This window comes from Oryctolagus cuniculus, chromosome 13, assembly GCF_051225735.1.
Source record: "Oryctolagus cuniculus isolate XC-2025 breed Fujian yellow rabbit chromosome 13, ASM5122573v1, whole genome shotgun sequence".
Classification (NCBI taxonomy): domain Eukaryota; kingdom Metazoa; phylum Chordata; class Mammalia; order Lagomorpha; family Leporidae; genus Oryctolagus; species Oryctolagus cuniculus.
This window is the reverse complement of record NC_142879.1, coordinates 63,044,784-63,068,053: the sequence shown is the minus strand read 5'-3', so window position 1 is coordinate 63,068,053 and position 23,270 is coordinate 63,044,784. Positions and strand designations below refer to the sequence as shown.

Genomic DNA, 23,270 nt, shown 5'->3' with positions numbered 1-23,270 from the left:
ACCATATGAAAATCACAGCAAACACTTCCAAATATTTTTAATAAGCACTAAGACCAATTAGACTAGTGAAGAAAACTTAAAATCAATGTTAATAAAGCTATTAAAATGCTTCCTGGTAAATGTTAATATCCAAAATATTAGCAGCTCCTACAACTGAGTAGCATGAATACAAACAATACCATTAAAAATAGGAAATGACCTGAATAGATATAAATTGTGCACATGTATATGAAAAGCTTTTTATAGTATTAATCATCAGGGAAATGCAAATCAAAATCACAGTGAGATATCATCTCACATCTGTTAGGATGACTAGTCTATACAGATATATCAAAGGAAAGTCTGGCAACTTTTGGTGAGAACATAAATTGATAAAGCTTTCAGTATGAATGGTCCTCAAAAATTAAAACTAGAGCTACCACATGATCCTGTAATCCCAGTATTGGGCAGCACTATCCACAATAACAATGTATGGTGATAACCTAAATGTTCATCAGCAGATGAATGGTTAACTAATATGTGTTATACACATATGGTAGTACATTATTCAGCCTTTAAAGGGAAGGAAATCCTTCCATTTGTGACAACAAGGAGGGACCTTGAGGACTTAATGCTAAGTGAAACAAGCCAGGCACAGAGAAAAATAAATACTATATATATGATCTCAGTTATATGCAGACTCTAGAATAGTTAGATTCATAGAAACAAAGGGTAGGACTGACCATTGTTTCCCAGGGCTGGGGAGAGGTGAGGGTGAAGAGATGATGGTCAAAGCATGTGAAGTTTCTGTCATTCAAGAAAATTTAGCTCTGAAAATTACTATGCAGCACAGTGCCTATAGCTGACAATACTCTTTTGTGACTGAAAATTTGCTGAGAGGATAGATCTCATCCTAAGTGTTCTTGCCATCATACACATATGTACTTAAAAGGGAGCAAGAGAGATCTTTGGGAGGAGATGGATATGTCTGTGGCCTTGATGATGCTGATGGCTTCAATGGTGCTTACTTATCTCCAAACTCATTGAATTTTATACCTTGAATACATACAGCTTTTGTGTCAAAAAAGGGAGGAAAACAGAGAAAATCACTATGCTGTGATTTCTAAAGACACTCATTTTTATGACTGTAGGGTATTATTTCAACATGAAAACCAATTCCTTCCAAGACCTAAGCAACAGCAGCAATAATGGTAGGGCAATGCTCACCTGTGGAGATGGGTGAGTATTTACAGTCACTGTGTTAGTGATGCCCTCTCATTTGTGATGACTTACCTGTTTTCCATTTTGCACAGAAAAGACCTTGAGTGATGTGAGGCACACAGTTTTGAAAGAACTGATTTGTTAATTCCATTTAAAAAATATCGATTGAATGATTTGCTTAAAGTTGGCAAGAGAATCACATTGTCTTGGTAAGAGATTAAAATTCCTAAACTTTCCTGCCCTGTGATGGGTTTAATTGTACCTCTGCCCAAATGAAGTTAGATCCCCAGTGCCTGTGAATGTGACCTTTTTGGAAATAGGATCCTTTGGATGATGGTGGTCTTAATGCAGAACAACTGTATCCTTATAAAAGGGGAAATGTGAACAAGGAGCAGACACGCACATAGAGAGACCACTATGTGGAGAAGACAGAGATGAGAGTGATGTGTGTATAAACCAGGAAAGGCCAAAGAACCACGAACACCAGAAGCTAGGAGAAAGGCATGAACAGATCCTCCCTGGCAGCCCTGAGAAGGGACCAAGGCTGTTGACACCTTCATCTCAGACTCCGGAAGTAGGAGAGAATAAATTTCTGTGTTGAAGCCACACCTCATTTATGGTACTTTTCTATGACAGCCCTAGGAAATGAACACAGTCTTAGACTTTATCCATGAGATCAGTCCCAGGCCTTATCAACTGCCCGCTGGCAGCTCATTTCTGTGGTTATGTTACTAAGAGATAATCTCATTCATCAGGGATTGTTTTTTTATTAGTGTCACTCCAAGATGGCAGCCTTATTTCTGTGTTCTTATGGGATCATAGGTCATACATCTCATAAATTCTTCTTTGTACCAACAAAGCATCATATATTATGTTTTTGTTTTAGTCTATAAAAGATAAGCTGGGGGAACTAATGAAAAAATCTAATGTGAAATTCTCAGGGTTTATTAAGAAAAAAGATGAGCTGAATCACAACCATATATAAGGTCATATATAAAAATAAGGTCACCTTAGCTTATTTTTCATATGCATTTATTATTATTATCATTATAAAACATAAAGGGAACAGAAGAATCAAAAACTTCTTAATTGTTTAATATCCCTGGTCTTAAATTTGGGAATGAGTGTGGAGAAACAACACTTGACAGCAGCAAGCGTTTTAAATAAGTTGGTGCAAGATTAATATATTTCTAATCACCAATTTCCATGCAAAGGTAGTTAAGGTAATAAGTGAAGGCACCCTGAGAAGAAGGATTATTCTCATTGTTTTCTAAGACTCTTGGCAGTTTTAAAAACCATTAGGAGTTCGAAAGCAGAACACAGTTACCTCACAAGAATTTTTTAGCCTCCTCATGCTGGGACTCAAAAGATCTTTTTTGCATAATATTAAACCTTTAGCAAGGTCACCAGAAAACCCAAGGAGCTTCCTCTAGGTCCCCTTCCCAGGCAAGCACAGAACTTTGGGCTGGATCTCTTCCAAAGACTTCTGACCTAAGGATTGACATCCCACCCATTAAATTGGTCAGAGAACTAAGAATAATCCTTGATACTTCCCCTTTTCACACTCAAACCATTATCAATTGCTGTCATGTTTTTGTTCCTAAACAGCTATCAGATCCATACACTTCTCCTTGCTACCACCACCATTTTCCAAGCAAGATCCATAATCCCCAACTTAGAGGATTCTGTTAACATCCTAATTGACCTCTCTTCATTTCTTCTTGCTTTATTCTGAGTTTCAGAGGAAACTAACCTAAATAAATCTGGTTGCTTCCTGTTTGCCTCTAGGCCACAAATCCACTTAAAGAATTTTGACTGTGGGGCTGGCACTGTGGTACAGTGGGTTAAGCCACCACTTGGCAGCGTTGGCATCCCTTATGGGCACCAGTTTGAGTCCAAGCTGCTCCACTTCCGATCCAATTCTCTGGGAACCTTCCCAGCCTAGGAATGTAGCAAAAGATTGCCCAAGTGCTTAGGCCTCTGTGTCCATGTAGGAGAATCAGATGAAGCTCCTGGTTCCTGGCTCCTAGTTTTTACCGTTGTGGCCATTTGGGGAGTGAACCAGCAGATAGAAAATCTCTCTCTCTCTTTCTCTTTCTCTGCTCAATTGATAGGACTTCTCATTGCTCCCTCTCTCTCTGTAACTCTGCCTTTCAGTATGTAAATAAATATATCTTTCAAAAAACAGTTTTGATCACCTCTGTTGATTTTGTCAAATATGTATTTAGCTCCTACCCTCTGAGGATCTGGAGTGAAGAAAGAAACAAACAGTCCTTGATTCCATAGAGCTTAGCCTGGAAATAGGATGTGGGAGAGGGGGAGAAAAGACAATAATTAAAGAGTCATGTAATTTTTCATGAGTGGTAGAGTTTCAGCAGTGATAAATGCTAAGGAAATTGCATGGACTGGAAGAACTAATATCAGAAGAGCTAATCTTATCCGGAAAGGCATTCATCAGAAAGTGATGAATGAAAAATGAAAATTTGAACAGGTGAGGGGATAGAGGGTATGAGAACCTACCAGGGAAACTGAATATTGTATGAAAAGTCCCTTTGCATGAAGCCTCTTGAAAACTTGTTGAAGAAAAGCCAGATATTTTGTCCTGTGAAGGCTTTAGATCCATCTCCTAAGAGCATTGGGAATACAGTGAAAGGTTTTATAGGTGAGTGTTTATGGTGGCATATTGAATAACTTGCATTTAATCAGATTGAATTTTGTAATGTTCTCTCTGACTAGTGTAGCAGATAGATTTGAGGAGCAAGAGTTGATGTGGAGTGAGTAGTCAGATGACTGCAGAAATCTAGGCAAGAGACAAAAATCGTATGGACCAGAGTGATGGTGCTGAGGCTGGGTTCAGTTGATAGGACTTCTCATTGCTCTTATTAGAGAACATATAGAATTGGCATATATTCTGTCTTACGAGATCTTGTTCAAGTTCCCTTTGGGAGTAACAATGGGCTGAGACTTGGGTCATAAGTGGTGATGGGCCTTTACAAATGAGGTAAGGATAGATAATAAGATAGAAGGCTCAGTTAGCAGTAATTGGCTGAACATCTAAAGAGCAGCAGAGACCATGCCTTCTCGTGGTGTATCCCCCTACCTTACCCAGCATCTAGCATAGCAGCATAGCAGCTGACACATTCTGAACACTAAACTGTGGTCGACTTAATGTCAGGAAATTTTTAAAAAAGATCTGTTTTTTGTTTATTTGAAAGCCAAAATCTCTCTCTCTCTCTCTCTCTCTCTCTCTTACACACACACACACACACACCCCACATGGGGGAGGAAGAGAGAGAGAGAGAGAGAGAGAGAATCTCCTATCCTCTGGTTTACTTCCCAAGTGGCTGAAATGGCTGGGACTGGGCCAGGTGAACGCCAGGAGCTTCTTCCAGGTCTCCCATGTGGGTACAAGGGCCTAAGCACTTGGGACATTTTCCACTGCTTTCCCAGGCATATTAGCAGGAAGCTGGATCAGAAGTGGAGCAGCTGAGTCAGGAACCAGTGCCCAGATGGGATGCTGGTATCACAGGTAGCAGCTTAACCTACTATGCCACAATGCCAGCCCTGTGAGTAAATTTATAATTTGATGTTTGAAACCAGTGTGGTTGATGCTGAGATGCCGACTTTTTGCATTTTGCCATGCTGCTTCAATGAACTTTTATATGATAGTTCTGTCTCCATGCTGCGAATGAGGAAATTGGCATTTATGGGATTACAACCCTAGCAGGAGAAAAAATTGACATCATGGTGTATTAAAAAAATAGATAACTGGGCAGTGGGTGGGCATTTGACCTAGCAGTTAAGATGCCTGCGTCTTCCTATCAGAACACCTGGGCTGAAGTCTCAGCTCTGATCCTGATTCCAGGTTCCTGCCAATGCAGACTTTGAGAGGCAGTGGTGATAGCTCAAGTAATCAGGTTTCTGCCACTGATGTAGGAGACTTAGATTGAGGTCCCAGTTTTGGTTTTGGCCTAGTCAGGCATGGCTATTGAGGGCATTTGGGAAATGAACCAGATGGTGGGACTTCTGTCTTTCTATCTCTCTGTATCTCTCTCTGTCTCCTTGTCTCAAAAAAATGTAGACAATTTGGGAAAGGTAGATTTTTACCATCTCTGCCTATAGATTTAAAAATAAGCAAATTAATATAAAGCAACCAGTTTTCTAGAAGAAAAAACATTTCATGCTGTTTTAGACATAAAGGCTGATTATATTGTCCAGATAAAGAAAAGGCTGGAGCACTGTTGGTAGTATTTTTTTTTTGTCCAGTAAGTTTATAATTTGCCCTAAATGATGACAGCTAGGTATGGATTAGTTTGGATCATCTGTGTTGTGCTGAAAAAACAGAACAAATCCCAATCTCAGTTTCTTAGTAGAATCAAGTTTAATTTCTTGTTTAAATTACATGTCTAAAATGGTTAATAGCAACTCAGACCCAGGATGATGGATACATTGAAACACCACAGGTGATTTTTTCAGTAACCATGAAAATAGTAAAATAAAGAAAACATAAAAGATCAGATTGATGCAGAGATTTGAAACACAGCACTTTGCTCAGATCCTATTGCTCTGCTCTGACTTCACTGAGGCTGGGAGGCATATGCTCCCATATGCCCAGGAAGAAAATGACAATGGATTTAATTTTAATCAACTGTGGCATTTCTAATCAATCCCATTGTGGGGGGGGGCTCCAATCGAAAAGGAAACAAAGTTGCTAAGCCTTCACTCTACAAGGCCGCTAGGCCTTTGCTAGAGTTTGCCGCACTTCTGCATTTCAGTGACTCAGCGTTTCCAACAATCCAAGATGGTCCCCGGGGGAGGTACCTAGCCTGACACAGGAGACTTCTGTATTCGTGAACACTATGTGTCCTCGGCTGTGATAGGCCCTTGAGGCCGTGCCCGGCTTGTGTCCTGCCTTACCTTTCAGCTGGTTGGCTCGGTTCCCTTGTGCCCTGGACAGCCCTCTTTCTGTGTCTATAAAAGCTTCCCCCCTCCCAATAAAGTCGAGAACCCGGCTGCACCCTGGACGTTGACTGATCTCCCGGCTCTGGTGTGGTTCCTTTGCTGCCAACACTCATCATCCCGCTCGGCCCCCGAGCTCCCCAGGCTGGCCCTGAGGAGCTCTATCAGACCTGCTGCCCTGTGATGAGCAGCATCCCATGAAATGATGTGTTTCCAGCCTTTTATGGGTTCATGTTCTACTGGATCCATGCAAAATCCTCCTTGAATGGGGAATGAAATGTTCTCCACCTTATTATTTATTTATTTATTTTGACAGGCAGAGTGGACAGTGAGAGAGAGAGAGAGAGAGAAAAAGGTCTTCCTTTGCCATTGGTTCACCCTCCAATGGCCGCCATGGCCAGTGCGCTGTGGCCGGTGCACCACGCTGATCCGAAGCCAAGAGCCAGGTGCTTCTCATGGTCTCCCATGCGGGTGCAGGGCCCAAGCACTTGGGCCATCCTCCACTGCCTTCCCGGGCCACAGCAGAGGGCTGGCCTGGAAGAGGTGCAACCGGGACAGAATCTGGCGCCCCGACTGGGACTAGAACCCAGTGTGGGGGCGCCGCAGGTGGAGAATTAGCCTATGAGCCATGGCACGAGCTCTCCACCTTATTTTTAACTATAGTAAAGTCAGATAGATGGTGTCAAGGATGAAAAGAGGTGGCATGTGCAGCTTTTCATTTAGCAACATCCTTGGGACTTTGTGTAGCTGAAGTACACATGGAGGAAAGGGATGGGAGGGAGGAGAAGAGTTCTGGTTTTGCTCTTAACCAGGATTGGTCTTTTTGAAGATGGCTTCCTTTGTGGCTTCATTTCAGGATCACTTTCAAGAGTGACTTTCAAGTGTATGGTTATCACAAACCGATTTAAATAAAATATGGATCACTACTTCACACAAATATGTTTTAAAGAAATCATGAAAAATTTGGAATATATGTTAATAAATGATGTAAAACATGCAGTATGTATTTAATATATTTAAAAACATATTTTAGTATTTGAATTATAAAATTTTAAACAATAAAATAATGCCAAAATTTAAATAATAGTTAAAAATGTTTTAAAAATTGAAAATATAGTAAATATGATCTTACATCAGGGAGTGGGATGATGTTTTTAATTTTTACCAAGGTAACTCTCTCCAATTTGAGGAGAGATAACTTGAGTCATAAAAAAGATTCCACACCAACTTCTTTTCTTTTAGTTCTTCCAGTTCAGAAATTTCTACTTTACAATTTTTTCCCAAAGAAATATTTTATTTAATGAACACAAATTTCATAAGTACAACTTTAGGAATATAGTTATTCTTCCCAACATACCTGCCCTCCCACTGACACTCTCACCCCTCCTCCTCCCTCTCCCCTTCCCAGTCCAATTCTCCATTAAGACTTATTTTCAATTAACTTTGTACACAGAAAATCAACTCTATATTAAGTAAAGATTTCAACAACTTGCATATACCCACACATACACACACAGAAAACTGAGAACAAGTTTTATGGTTAATTCTCATAATACAACTCATTGAAGACAGAGGTCGTGTATGGGAAGTTAGTGTGCAGTGACACCTGTTGTTAATTTAAAAATTAACACTCTTATGTATGATGTTAGTGACTACCTGAGGCTCTTGACATGAGCTGTCAAGGCTATGGAAGTCTTTTGAATACACAAACTCTGTCAGTATTTAGACAAGGCCATAAGCAAACTGGAAGTTCTCCCCTCCCTTCAGAGAAAAGTACATCCTTCTTTGATGACCACTTCTTTCCACTAGGGTCTCCCTCACAGAGATCCTTCATGTAGGACATTTTTTCCCCCACAGTGTCTTGGCTTTCCATTCCTGAAATTCTCTCATGGACATTTCAGCCAGATCAGGATGACCTAAGGGATGATTCTGATGTCAGAATGCTATTTAAAGTGATTGTCATTTTAGAGTCTTCTGTGGGAACTGCTTCCCATGTTAGAACATTCTCTCCTTCCTTTTTAATTCTATTATTATCAGACCCTTGATCCTATTTATATGATTACTTTAACACTGAATTATATTTATATGTTCACTTTAACACTTAATATGATCACTTTAACACTTAATATGCCATTTTTAACACCCAGCTTAATGGGATTTGGGGTTCCTATGTCAAATTTTTAAACTACCCTTAGAAGTAATTTTGTAGGAATGTATGCAGAACTATATAACTTTACAGTTGTAAACTTCCTTCTCCCTCTCTTATTCCCACTCTTATTTTTCAATGGGACTCATCTTCAATTGACTTTATACACATATGATCAACTCTGTTAAGAGTTCAACAAATAGTATGAAGAAAAAAAAAAAAACAACCAAAACTGTTCTTTGACAGTCAACACATGGCCGCTTTAGTCATTCCTACTTGAAGAGTCAATGTCAATTTCATTTCTACAGATTTCATTTTAGGTGCTCTAGTCAATCTCATAGATCAGGGAGAACATATGGTATTTGTCCCTTTGAGACTGGCTTATTTAATTAAATACGATGTTTTCCGGATTCCTCCATTTTGTTGCAATTGACTGGATTTCATTTGTTTTACTGCTGTGTAGTATTCCATAGTGTACATATCCCATTATTTCTTTATCCAGCCTTCAGCTGATGGGCATTTAGGTTGATTCTATGTCTTAGCTATTGTGAATTGAGCTGCAATAAACAAGGGGGTGCACACAGCTCTTTTATTTACTGATTTCATTTCCCTTGGGTAAATTCCCAGGAGTAGGATGGCTGGGTCATATGGTAGGTCTATATTCAGATTTCTGAGGTATCTCCATACTGTCTTCCCATAGTGGCTTTACCAGTTTACATTTCCATCAACAGTAGATTAGGGTACCTTTTCCCCCACATCCTCACCAGCAATTGTAATTTGTTGATTTCTGTATGAAAACATTCTAAATGGAGAGAGGTAAAACCTCATTGTGGTTTTGATTTGCATTTCCCTGATGGCTAGAGAGCCTCAACATTTCTTCATGTGTCTGTTGCCATTTGGATTTCCTCCTTTGAAAAATGTCTGTTTAAGTCCTTTGCCCATTTATTATCTGGGTTGTTTTGTTGTTGTGGAGTTTCTTGATTTCTTTGTATATTCTGGTTATTAATCTTTTAATAACTGCTGCATAATTTGCAAAAAATTTCTCCCATTCTGCCAGTTGCCTCTTCACTGTTTATTTCACAGTATAGAAACTGGTCAATTTGATGTAATCCCACTTGTGAATTCTGGCTTTGATTGCTGTGCCTCTGGGGTCTTTTCCAAGAACTCTGCCTGTGTCAATGTCTTGCAGGGTTTCCCCAATGTTCTCTAATAATTTGATGTTATCAGGTCATAGATTTATATCTTTGATCCATGTTGAATGGATTTTTGTGTAAGGTGTAAAGTAGGGATCTTGTTTCATATCTACACATGGATATCCAGTTTTCCCAGTACGATTTGTTGAATAGACTGTCCTTACTCCAGGGATTGGTTTTAGCTCCTTGGTCAAATATAAGTTGGTTGTAGATACTTGGATTGATTTCTGGTGTTTCTGTTCTGTTTCATTGGTCTATCCATCTGTTTTTGTACCAGTACCAGGATGTTTTGATTATAACTGATCTGTAGTATGTCTTGAAATCTGGTATTGTGATGCTTCCAGCTTTGTTTTTGTTGTATAAGATTGCTTTAGCTATTCAAGGTCTCTTGTGTTTCCATATGAATTTCAGCATCATTTTTCCTTTATTTGAGAAAAAAAGTCTTTGATATTTTGATTGGTATTGCATTGAGTCTGTAAATTGCTTTAGGGAGAATGGACATTTTGATGATATTGCTTCTTCCAATCCATAAATATGGAGGATTTTTCCATTTTTATATGTTCTTTTTTTTTCTTTCTTTAATGTTTTGTAATTCTTATTATAGAGATCTTTGACATCCTTGGTTAAATTTATTCCAAGGTATTTGATTTTTTTTAGCTATTGTGAATGGAATTGATTTTACAAGGTCATTCTGAGCCTCACATTGTCTGTGTATACAAAGGATATTGTTTTTTTGTGTATTGATTTTTTATATCCTGCTACTCTGCCACAAGAACCACACAAGAGATCTCTGCAGTCCTCACTGTAAGCTTGGGTTCCCCATCAATATCCCTCAACAGGTAACCTGGGAGCCCTGAGGGTGTGGAGCCTCCTACAGTAACTGCCCAACGTCCAGCCACACTGTGAGCCCTCCCACATAGTCTCAGATTTTTACATTCTGGCACACAAGCCTCCTACACACGAGCACCCAGCTCCCTGTTAGTTCTCCCCATCAGCGTCAGGAGTCTCACTTGGCTGGTTGCTGGGTGCAGACACAGGCTGGTGCAGCTGTTATATATGTCTAAAATGGCACCCACTCTATTGGCTTGTTATCTTTATTGGCTTGTTATTGAATGCTGTTGTAAGGTGATCGGGGAGAGAGAAATGTGCCCCTCCCTTTTTATTTCCTCCTCTAGTTTGGCAAGTACACTATCCCACATGGGGCTCCAAGCCAGGTTTCCTCTAGGATCTTCCTTCAGCTTTATTGCCAATGGCTTGGACTACTGCAGTCTGGTCTCACCTCACACTTCATTGCTGGTGTGGAAGCTCTCAACTGCTGGGATCCTGAGTTGTGTGTCCATGCCCTCCACGTAGGTCCACTGTGTCCCTCTAATGCAGTTTCCTCTGCCATTTTCTCCCTATCTCTTCCCTGAGACTGCACTCTCTCCACTTTTTAAAAGCTATCTTCTCCTAGACTAGAGCAATTAGCTCCCTCCCTACTTCACCATCTACAATAAAACCTAATTTACAATTATAAGTTACCTCACATGGTTGCAAATTTTTGGATGGTTCTGTCAAGTGCTCAGAACTAGACACAGTGAAATGCTAGAATATTCAAAAGTATAACTTGGGAGATAGTGGAAAATAGATTACTGGTTAACTCACTGGTAGTAAGCTGTACTGTACATCAAGACATTTCTTAATGTCTTTCTTCAGTGAGAAAAATAAAATATCAAATATTGGGATAAAACTGAATGCTTATGTTATTTAATTCACTAGGTGGACTTCTTATAAATTTTCATTAAAATAATTATTTTATTTGATATTTGAATGGGTCTTTAGCATAACAATTCAGATGCCTGCATCCCACATCCAAGTGTCCAGGTTGAATTCCTGGCTCCAGCTCCTGACCCCAGGTTCCTGCAATGCAGCAGTAATGGCTCAAATAATTGGGTTCCTGCCATCTGCACTGGAGACTTGGATATTGTTTCCAGTTCTTGGTTCTGGCCCCAGTCTGCCTTGACAGCTGCAGGCATGGGAACTCGTAGTCTACCTCTCAAATAAATAAAACATCATAAAAATTTTTAAAATTGTTATACTTGAGTCCTGATATTGGCTGGCTATTTCTGATTTCACACATGTGACTGAGTTAATATCTTCTTTTTTTGTTGTTTTTTTTTTTTGTTTGTTTGTTTGTTTTGTTTTTTGACAGGCAAAGTGGACAGTGAGAGAGAGGACAGAGAAAAAGGTCTTCCTTTGCTGTTGGTTCACCCTCCAATGGCCGCCGCGGCTGGTGCGGTGCAGCCGGTGCACCACGCTGATCCGATGGCAGGAGCCAGGTGCTTCTCATGGTCTCCCATGGGGTGCAGGACCCTGTCGCTCCCCGTCTTCGTGGAGGAATGACACAGGACCCTGCGCTGTTCTTTTGTCTGCTCGGCCCTCCCCGTGTTTGCTGCTGGTTCTTCCCGGGTTGGCTACCGACCCTTCCACCTCCGTGGAAGGGCGGTTCCCCCTGCCACCTTCCCCACTTCCGCGGGGGAGCGGCACACCGCCGGCCGGCTCTCTCTGGGGCTGCACAGGTGTTCCTCTTAGATGTTCCCCGATGCATGTTGTCTCTCTCCTCCTTTATAGTCCTCTTCCACCAATCCCAACTCGGCTGCCCACACGCCGAGTACGCTGCTCTCCTCCAATCAGGAGCAGGTCCTGCTGCTTATTGGTTGAACTGGAGGCAGCTGTGTAGAAGCTGTTTTCTCCTCTCCCAGCGCCATATTGTGGGAGAGCAGATGCATAGAATAAGTCTTAATTCCAGTAACTTAGTCTAGTCCGAGTTGCTCCCAGTTGCTCCCCACAGGGCCCAAGAACTTGGGCCATCCTCCACTGCACTCCCAGGCCACAGCAGAGAGCTGGCCTGGAAGAGGGGCAACCGGGACAGAATCTGGTGCCCCGACCGGGACTAGAACCCAGTGTGCCGGCACCGCAAGGCGGAGGATTAGCCTAGTGAGCCATGGCGCCAGCCTGAGTTAATATCTTCAATAAGCCCCTTGAGATCACGGAAATAGTCTTTACTACAATTTCTATGCCATAAAGAAATATTTTGTCTCCCCCCTTTTGGAAACACACATGAGCATTTTTTCTTTAGAATTAGAAGAGTTTTATTCTTATTGTCTGTGTATTTTCCCAGCATGCTCAAGCATGAATATTAAAGAAAAAAACCCAATGTTTTACAGGTTCTACTTTTTCTTTAATACTGAGTCAAGGTCATGCAGCACGTTATTGATCACTAGCATAATACAATAAAGCAGCAAACTGATTTGAATTTAGGGATTCTTATTCTGGAAGCTCACTGTTTTGTGCAGGAGACTGAGGCTTCTTTAATAAAGATCCCAACATGTATTTTTCCAAACTAAAGATCAGGACAAAAAGTGATTGTTGCTATTTCTAATAGCATTGGTTTTTAGTAATAAACAGAATGTCACTTTCATACATACTGTTTTGATTCATGTTTTGTACATTAATGGCATCATTCACTCCCAAAGCAAAGTACGTTTTTGCATATACATTTGATAGTGACTTTCTTTCCCTTGAAGACCAGTACCTTGACTGAAGTTCCATTTCAGAAAGGATTTGTATCACTAGCAGTATGTGTCTGATTGGCATTCTTTGTGAACATCGTTTCATAAATTCAGTACTTATTTTATAAGACTTTTTGCAATCATGTAGCTGCCTTACCTTATTTTTACTATAAGGAGTGCAAATGTTTTTTTTTGTTTTTTTTTTTTTTTTTTTACATTTTAAGCTTTTATTCAGTATGAAAGATGCATAGGAGAGTGAAGGACCCATCTAAAGGAGAGAGATAAATCTGGGTTCACACCGAGTACCAGGAACCAGCCACGTGGAGGAGCATCTAGGCCAAGAAGCGTGGGGCAGATGGCCCAAAGGCCATGCGACCTGGGGGTGGAGGGCTGCAGTCAGCCCTGTACTGGCAAGAGGCCAGGAAAAGGAAAAAAAGGGAAGGAAAACAGGGCCAGGCACACTGTGTCACAGGCTTTTTTTTTTTTTTTTTTTGACAGGCAGAGTTAGACAGTGAGAGAGAGAGACAGAGAGAAAGGTCTTCCTTCCATTGGTTCACCCCCCAAATGGCCGCCACGGCTGGCGTGCTGTGGCCAGCACACTGCGCTGATCCAAAGCCAGGAGCCAGGACCAAGCCAGGACCAAGTGCTTCTCCTGGTCTCCCTTGTGGGTGCAGGGCTCAAGCACTTGGGCCATCCTCCACTGCACTCCCAGGCCACAGCAGAGAGCTGGACACGAAGAGGAGCTACCAGGACAGAATCCGGCGCCCCAACTGGGACTAGAATCCGGGGTGCCGGCGCCGCAGGCCGAGGATTAGCCTAGTGAGCCATGGCGCCAGCGTGTCACAGGTTTTTAATCCACTTTCAAAGGGGAGTGGTTAATTAATCTGATTGCCCCTGGGTGCTCAGGTGGGGCCAGGTAGGGACATGAGGTCACACAGGGGCGTGGTGAAGGCGTGGTCTTTCAACTTAACAGACCTAAACAATTTCAACCTGTATGCCTGCTTACTTAGGAATGCAACTTTGAATGATAACATTATGATTTTGGTCTCTACTGCTAGTGACTAAACTCTTTACTTTTGTCATAAAAATCATTATTTTTTTTAAAAAAAGACTTATTTATTTATTTATTTATTTGAAAGGCAGAGTTATAGAGAAGCAGAGGCAGAGAGAGAGAGTCTTCCACCCGCTTGTTCACTCCCCAGATGGCCACCCCAGCTGGAGCTGGGCTGATCTGATGCCAGGAGCCAGGAGCTTCTTCCAGATCTCCCACATGGGTGCAGGGGCCCAAGGACTTGGGCCATCTTCCACTGCTTTCCCAGGCCATACCAGAGAGCTGGATTAGAAGTGGAGTAGCCAGGACTCAAACTGGTGCCCATATGGGATGCTGGCACTGCAGGCCATGGCTTTATCCACCATGCCACAGCGCCAGCCCTGGAAAAGCATTATTTTACAGCTGTTCCAGGACAACTTAATTGGTTTGTCAGTTAGGGGACTGTCTTTGCAAATGAGGCACAACTCTCAAGTAGTTTCCCCGATTCATTTGAGAAAGCATCACAGCACATCACACACAAGAAGCGCTCGGAGCAAACAGCCAATAGAATGTGCTCTTTTTATAGTCATTGTTTCCTGCTCACAGGTTCATCAGCTGCTGAAAGCCCCTTATTTGCCTCACAACATGCACCACACTGGGATTCTTTCCCCTCTTCATGCTTATTGTGTCACTCTGAGTTGTTATTTTTAGGTTCTATTTTCATCACTACTTACATGCATCAATGCATCTTGTTTGAGTCAGTAATCCTTTCTTGTCATTTGGGAATGTAATGGATCAAAATAACAATGAAAATAAATATGAATGTAACACTATAAAACATTATATGCTGGTGAGAGGAAATACATTAGCCAAGATGCCCCAAACTCATTAATGAAACCTTATTCACAATAATCTGATGTGCTAAGTCCCTTTAGGATAGACAGATCACTTAAGAATAAAACCATCATTAAAAATACAAATGATTTTTGTTAAAGTTCTAGTTAATTTCTTTTGTCTTTTTAATTTTAATTAGTTTTTAATAGATCCAATGTGATTTATAGATATAATTCCAAGAACATAATGATACTCCTTTCCTTCTGCCCTTCCTACCCCCACTCTTTCCTTCCCCCTTTCTTTCTGCCTTTTTTCTTTTCTTTTGCTTTAGTTTTTGAGGTAATATATTTTAAAATTTTATTACAGTAAAAAGGCTTAATATGTCACAGAAAAGAAATTTAATAAGTAAAAAGCAAAAATACCCTGGTTTAGTGGGAGTACAAAGCTATAAACAGTAATTGAATGGAAAAATGACCATTTGACCCATATACAGTAAATTTTAAAGTAATCACAGATCATTAAAACTATTACAATATAACATTCTTAACCATTCTTACATTGATTTGACAAATATATGAAACAAAGTTTTCAAAGCTATATTTGCAACAATACTGATATACACAGACATTTTTTCTTTCTTTTTACTTTTTAAGCTTTAGCTCCTACATATAAGGGAGAACATGCAGTATTTATCTTTCTGAGCCCGGCTTATTTCACTCAAAATGATGTTGTGTCCGTTTTGCTGCAAATGGTAGAATTTCCTTCTTTTTTATAGGAATGATATTTTATTGTGTGTGTATCTCACAACTTTAACAAACATCTTAAGAGTTCCAATATTCTTTTAGTGGAGGCTTTTGGTTCCCCTATATATAGAATCATGTTATCTGCAAACAGGAATAATTTGACTTCCTTTTTTCCAATTTGTATTCCTTTGATTTCTTTTTCTTTCGTAATGGCTCAGTCTCACTCATAGTAGGCACAAAAATTTAAATACTTTGGAAGAAATTTAACCAAGGCAGTGAAAGATCTTTACAATGAAAATTTCTAAACATTAAACGAATAGAAGAAGACACGAAAATGAGAAAAATCGTTCATGTTCCTGCCTTGGAAGAATTAATATAATCAAAATGTCCATACTACCAAAAGCAACTTACAAATTCAATGCAACCCCAGTCTAAAAACCAATGACATTCTTCTCAGGTATAGGAAAAAATGATGCTAAAACTCATATGGAATCAGAAGAGACCCCGAATAGCTAAATCAATCTTAAACAACAAAAACACATCTATAGGCATTATAATACCAAATTTAAAGACATAGTACAGGGCAGTTATAATCAAAATAGCCTGGTGCTGGCACAAAAATAAGACATATAGACCAACGGGGGCAGAATAGAACCCCCAGAAGTTGGGGCCAGTGCTGTGGCACAGCAGGTTAAAGCCCCAGGCTGCAGTGCCTACATTCCATATGGGTATCGGTTCAAGGCCACTTCTGATCCAGCTCCCTGCTAATGTACCTGGGAAAGCAACAGGAGATGACCCAAGTCCTTGGGTCCCTGCACCTACATGGGAGGCCTGTAAGAAGCTCTTGGCTCCTGGCTTCAGATCAATTCAGTTCTGGCTATTGCAGCCATTTAGGGAGTGAACCAGCAGATGGAAGACCTCTCTCTGTCTCTACCTCTTTCAAATAAATAAAATAAATCTTAAAAAGTAAAAGCCAGAAATCAATCCATGCATCTACATCCAATTACTCTTTGACAAAGGAGATAAAATAAATCCCTGGAGAAAGGTCAGTCTCTTCAACAAATGGTACTGGGAAAATTGGATCTCCACAAGTATGAAACAAGACCTCTACCTTATTCCTTATTCAAAAAATCAATTCAAAATGGATCAAGGAACTAAATCTATGACATGATTCCATCAAATTACTAAAGTATATTGGGGAAACTCTGCAAGATATTGGTATAAGCAAAGATTTCTTGGAAAAGAACCCAGAAGCACAGACAATCAAAGCAAAAATAGACAAATAGGATTGCTTCAAGCTTAGAACCTCCTGCACTGCAAACACTCAGCAAAGTGAAGAGGTAACTAACAGAATGGGAGAAATTATTTGCAAACTGTAACTGATAAAGAGTTAATATTCACAATCAGTAAAGAACTGAAAAAAAAAAAAAAACCTTAACAACAACAACAAAAAAAAAACAAAGAATCCAGTTAAGAAATGGACAAAGGACTTGAACAGACATCTTTCAGAAGAGGAAATTCAAATGGCCAACAGACATTTGAAAAAGTGCTTAGGATCACTAGACATCAGGGAGATACAAATTGAAATCACAATAAGATTTTACCTCACCCTAGTTAGAATGAGTTTCATAGAGAAACTGACAAACAACAAATGCTGACCTGGATGTGGGGAAAAAGGTACTCTAATTCAGTGTTGCTAGGAATGCAAATTAGTACAGCCATTGTGGAAGACAGTATAGAGATTCCTCAGAAACCTGAAAATTGATCAACCATATGACCTAGCCATCCCACTTCTAGGAATTTACCCAAATGAAATGAAATCAGCATATGAAAGGGTTATCTGTACCCCCATGTTCATAACAGATTAATTTATAATCACTAAGCTATGGAATCAACCCAGATGCCCATCAATGGATGACTGGATAAAGAAAATGTGGTATACATACATTATGGAATACTCAGGAAAAAAAAAAGGAAATCCTGTCATTTGCAACAAAATGGATGCAACTGGAACCATTATACTTAATAGCCAGTCCCCAAAAGACAAATACCATATATTTTACTTGATTTGTGGTAACTAATATAGTATAAAAATATAATGTATCTGAGCAAAATTTGACATTTTGAGAATTGATTATTTTTTTTTTTTTTTTGACAGGCAGAGTGGACAGTGAGAGAGAGAGACAGAGAGAGAAAGGTCTTCCTTTGCCGTTGGTTCACCCTCCAATGGCCGCCGCTGCAGCCGGCGCACCGCGCTGATCCTGGCAGGAGCCAGGAGCCAGGTGCTTTTCCTGGTCTCCCATGGGGTGCAGGGCCCAAGCACCTGGGCCATCCTCCACTGCACTCCCTGGCCATAGCAGAGAGCTGGCCTGGAAGAGGGGCAACCGGGACAGAATCCGGCGCCCCAACCGGGACTAGAACCCGGTGTGCCGGCACCGCAAGGTGGAGGATTAGCCTATTGAGCCACGGCGCCGGCTGAGAATTGATTATTATTTATAGCCCTTATCTCTTCTATGGAACAATTTTTTTTCTTTTCTTACTTTTGTGAATTCATTTTTTAAAAAGATTTATTTACTTATTTGAAAGTCAGAGTTACAGAAAAGGAGTGGCAGAGGCACTGGTTCATTCCCCAAATGGCTGCAATGCCCAAGGCTGGGCCAGGTGAAGCCATGAGCCAGAAGCTGCATGTGGGTCTTGAGTTCAGGGATCCAAGGACTTTAACCATCATCTGCAACTTTCTCAGGCACATTAGCAGGGAGCTGGATCAGAAGTGGAGCAACCAGGACCCGAACCACTGCCCATCTGGGATGCCAGCACTGTAGATGTCAGGTTTACTGACTATGCCACAGATCTGGTCCTTGTTTTTTTTTTTTTTTTACTTAGTTAAGGGTTAATCTTATGATTATAAAATAAACTGAAAGCAAATCACTGTAAAAATTAAAAGAATGAGAAAGGAATGAGAGGATGGGAGCATGGATGGGAATTATCATTATGCTCCTAAGTCTGTTTATATGAAATACATGAAATTTGTTCACCTTTTATAAATTTAAAAATTGTTAACAAAAAAGACCAAATCTCTACTCTGTTTTCTAAAGTGGCTGCACTAATTTACATTCCCATCAATAGTGTATAAGTGTTCCCCTTGTCTACATCCTTGCCATTATTTGTTCCTCTCTGTGTTTTGGATTTCAACCATTTTGACATGAGTGAAGTGACATCTTATTTTAGTTTTGATTTACATTTCTCTGGTGACTAACAATGTTGAACATTTTTCATGTATTTGTTAGCCATTCGTGTTTCTTCTTTTGCGAGCTCTGTGTTGAAGAAGTGGGATGACTGGGTCATATGGTAGGTCTATATTCAAATTTCTAAGGTACTCTATACAGTCTTCCATAGAGGCTTTACCAGTTTACATTCCAACCAGTGGTGGATTAGGATACCCTTTTCCCCACAGCCTCACCAGCAATTCTAATTTGTTGATTTCTGAATCAAAGCCATTCTAACTGGGGTGAGGTGAAACCTCATTGTGGTTTGATTTACATTTCCCTGTTGACTAGTGATCCTTGAGCATTTTTTTATGTCTGTTGGCCACTTAGATTTTCTCTTTTGAAAAATGCCTGCTGAAGTTCTTGGCACATTTCTTAACTGGGTTGTTTGTTTTATTGTTGTTTGGTTTCTTGATCTCTATAAATTCTGGTTGTTAATCCTTTATCAGTTGCATTGTTTGCAAATAATTCCTCCCATTCTGTCGGTTGCCTCTTCACTTTGCTGAGTGTTTTCTTTGCAATGGAGAAGCTTCTCAATTTGATGTAATCCCACTTGTGAATTTTGGCTTTGATTGCCTGTACCTTTAGGTTTTTTTTCCAAGAACTCTTTGTCTATGCCAATGTCTTGCAGGGTTTCCCCAATGTTCTCTAAGCATTTGATGGTATTGGGTTGTAGATTTAGGTCTTTGATCCATTTTGAATAGATTTTTGTATAAGGTGTAGGGTAGGGGTCTTGCTTCATGCTTCTACATGTGGAGATCAAGTTTTCCCAGCACCATTTGTTGAAGAGTCTGTCCCTGTTCCAGGGATTGCTTTTAGCTCCTTTGTCAAAGATAAGTTTGTTGTAGATGTGTGTGTTGATTTCTGGCATTTCTATTCTATTTCATTGGTCTATCCATCTGTTTTTGCACTAATACCAGGCTGTTTTGATTATATCTTCTCTGTAGTATGTCTTGTGATGCCTCTAGCTTTATTTATTTTTTATTTTTTATTTTTGACAGGCAGAGTTAGACAGTGAGAGAGAGACAGACAGAGAGAAAGGTCTTCCTTTTCCGTTGGCTCACCCCCTAAATGGCCGCTACGACTGGCATGCTGCGCCAATCTGAAGCCAGGAGCCAGGTGCTTCTCCTGGTCTCCCATGCGGGTGCAGGGACCCAAGCACTTGGGCCATCCTCCACTGCCTTCCCTGGGCCACAGCAGAGAGCTGGACTGGAAGAGGAGGAACCAGGACAGAATCTGGCGTCCCGACCGGGACTAGAACCCGGGGTGCCAGCACCGCAGGCGGAGGAGGATTAGCCTAGTGAGCCATGGTGTTGGCCCCTCTAGCTTTATTTTATAAGATTGTTTTAGCTATTTGAGGTTCCTGTTTCCATGTGAATTCAGCATCATTTTTTAAAAACCTGAGAGTAATATCCTTAGTATTTTGATTGGTATCACATTGAATCTGTAAATTGCTTTTGGTGTTATGGACATTTTGATGATATTGATTCTCCCCATCCATGAACATGGAAGTTTTTCCAGTTTTTTGTGTCTTCTTCTATTTGTTTCTTTAATGTTTTGTAATTCTCATTGTAGAGATCTTTGACATTCTTGGTTAAATTTATCGAGTTTTTTTTTTTTTTTTTTTTTGTAGCTATTGTGAATAGGATTTATTTTAGAAGTTCTTTCTCAGCCATGGCATTGTTTGTGTATATACAAAGGATTATAAAGACTCAATCCATACGGTTTGGGCTTCAAAGGGTCCAATAAGGAGTTGTTTTATTCTTATCCTCAATACTGTTGTAATGGAGAAATTTTTAAAAAAAGTTTTATTTATTTGTTTGAAAGAATTATACTGAGGGAGAGGCAGACAGAGGTCATTCCATTCTCCAAGTGGCTACAACAGCCCAGGGTTAGCCAGGCAGAAGCTAGGAGCCAGGAGTTTCAGCCAGAACTCCCAAGAGGGTGGAGGCAACCCATGTGCTCAGGTCATCTTCCTGTTTTTTGCAGGCCATTAGCAGATGACTATATTGGAAGTAGAGCAGCCAGGAAACGAACTGGCACCCATATGGGATGCTATTGTAGGTGGCACCTTTACCTACTATGCCACAATGCTGGCCCCTTGAAAATTGTTTGTAAAAATTATAGTAAAAGGCAAATGGAAAAACTGAAATATATTTCTTTTTTAACTGATAAAATTCAGATTGGGGAGTGTTGCTTGCTTTCTTTCTTTCTTTCTTTTTTTTTTTTTTTTTTTTTTTGACAGGCAGAGTGGACAGTGAGAGAGAGAGAGAGAGAGAGACGAAGGTCTTCCTTTTTGCCGTTGGTTCACCCTCCAATGGCCGCCGTGGCCGGCGCACCGCCCTGATCCGAAGCCAGGAGCCAGGTGCTTCTCCTGGTCTCCCATGTGGTGCAGGGCCCAAGCACTTGGGCCATCCTCCACTGTACTCCCTGGCCACAGCAGAGAGCTGGGTTGGAAGAGGGGCAACCGGGACAGAATCCGGCGCCCTGACCGGGACTAGAACCCCATGTGCTGGCACTGCAAGGCAGAGGATTAGCCTATTGAGCCACGGCGCAGGTGCCGGTGCCAGAGTGTTGCTTTCTAACACTGAACACAAGAGGTAGGCAGGCCTGCTTACCCAGTCATAAGCAGGTATCCCTGCCAGGGGAACATGAGCTGCTTCTGGAAGAGCAGAAGAAACCTATGCATTTTGGTAGAGCAACTCCCAAGAGATAGATAAGAGGGAGGAGCTGGTCCAGCATTTCCACTAGTCAGGTGAATGATGGGTGACCACAGGTGCGGAGTATTATTGATGTTCCTCTGCACAGAAGGGAACATTGCCCTGACACTCACTGCTGTAAAAATTTATTCTACTAGGCAGTTTTTAAAAATTCATAGACAATTTGTTTCAAAGATGTTTTAGGTTTACAGAAAAATCAACTGGAAAGTACTGAGAATTCTCACATTATACACACAATTTGTTTATATTAATTGCATCTTGGATTAGCATGTTGCAATTCTTAAAACGGTTTACCAATATTAAGACATGATTATTAACTAAAGTCCATTACATACGTCAGAGTTCGTATTCTGTGCTTCCACCTATGGGTTTTGACAAATGTATATTGACATGTGTCCACTATCACAGTATCATACAGAATAGTTTCACCTCTCTAAAAATTCCTGTGCTCTACTTGCTTATCATTCTCCCTCACTGTCAACCTCTGCCATCCACTGATTTTTTAATTGTCTTCATAGTTCATCTTTCCCAAAATGTCATATAGTTGGAAATATATAGTATGCAGCCTTTTTGACTGGCTTCCTTCACTTAGCAATATTCTTTTTAAATCCCTTCATGTATTTTTGTGGTTTCTTTCTTTCTTTCTTTCTTTCTTTCTTTCTTTCTTTCTTTCTTTCTTTCTTTCTTTCTTTCTTTCTTTCTTTCTTTCTTTCTTTCTTTCTTCCTTCCTTCCTTCCTTCCTTCCTTCCTTTCTTTCTTTTTGACAGGCAGAGTGGATAGTGAGAGAGAGAGAGACAGAGAGAAAGGTCTTCCTTTAGCCGTTGGTTCACCTTCCAATGGCCACCACGGCTGGCGCGCTGTGGCCAGTGCACCGCGTTGATCCAAAGGCAGGAGCCAGGTGCTTCTCCTGGTCTCCCATGGGGTGCAGGGCCCAAGCACTTGGGCCATCCTCCACTGCACTCCCTGGCCACAGCAGAGAGCTGGCCTGGAAGAGGTGCAACCGGGACAGGCCCTGACTGGGACTAGAACCCAGTGTGCCAGCGCCGCTAGGTGGAGGATTAGCCTATTGAGCCACGGCGCCGGCCGTATTTTTGTGATTTCATAGCTCATTTCTTTGTATCACTGAATGTTGTTTCATTGTTTGGATGTATCAGTCCTTGGCAGTTTTGATAAATAAAGGATATATTATTGGGCTGTAAAGTACCTACCCAGGTGTTGGGAAGATGAATTTAAAAAAAGGATAAAGTTCAAGAGCACTGAAGGTACACAGTTGACTGCATTTTCTCATCATTGTAACTGAGACACAACATGTTCAGCAAAGAACATAAAACACATTTAAGTACACAAGTTGATGCACTTTACACAAATACACATCCACCCACATGAAGATGTGGGGCATTTTCTGAACTCCAAGGTATTGTCACCAAGCTGGAGATAAATTCTCTTCTGATTTCTATCACAAGTAATTGGTTTCAATATTTTTGACTGTTGTATAAATGAAATGATACAGTGGGTGGTCTGGTGTGGCCTTGTGCAGCTGGCTTCTTCCACTCAAGAGTATATCTGGGAGGATAATCTGTGTTGATGTGTATCAGTAGTTCACCTGTTTAACTGTGATGAAACATACC

General features: G+C 40.7%; 1 long non-coding RNA gene across 2 annotated transcripts in view; it reads left to right on the top strand.

Annotated features, from left to right (window-relative positions):
• The window catches only part of LOC127483573 (uncharacterized), a 56,740-nt gene extending 43,781 nt beyond the window's left edge, over window positions 1-12,959 (top strand). For both annotated transcript variants that reach the window (XR_007909989.3, XR_016219740.1), the window contains exon 3: window positions 11,690-12,959. This is a non-coding gene — a long non-coding RNA (uncharacterized LOC127483573). The remainder of the gene's footprint in view (window positions 1-11,689) is intronic.
• Window positions 12,960-23,270: the final 10,311 nt, after the last annotated feature.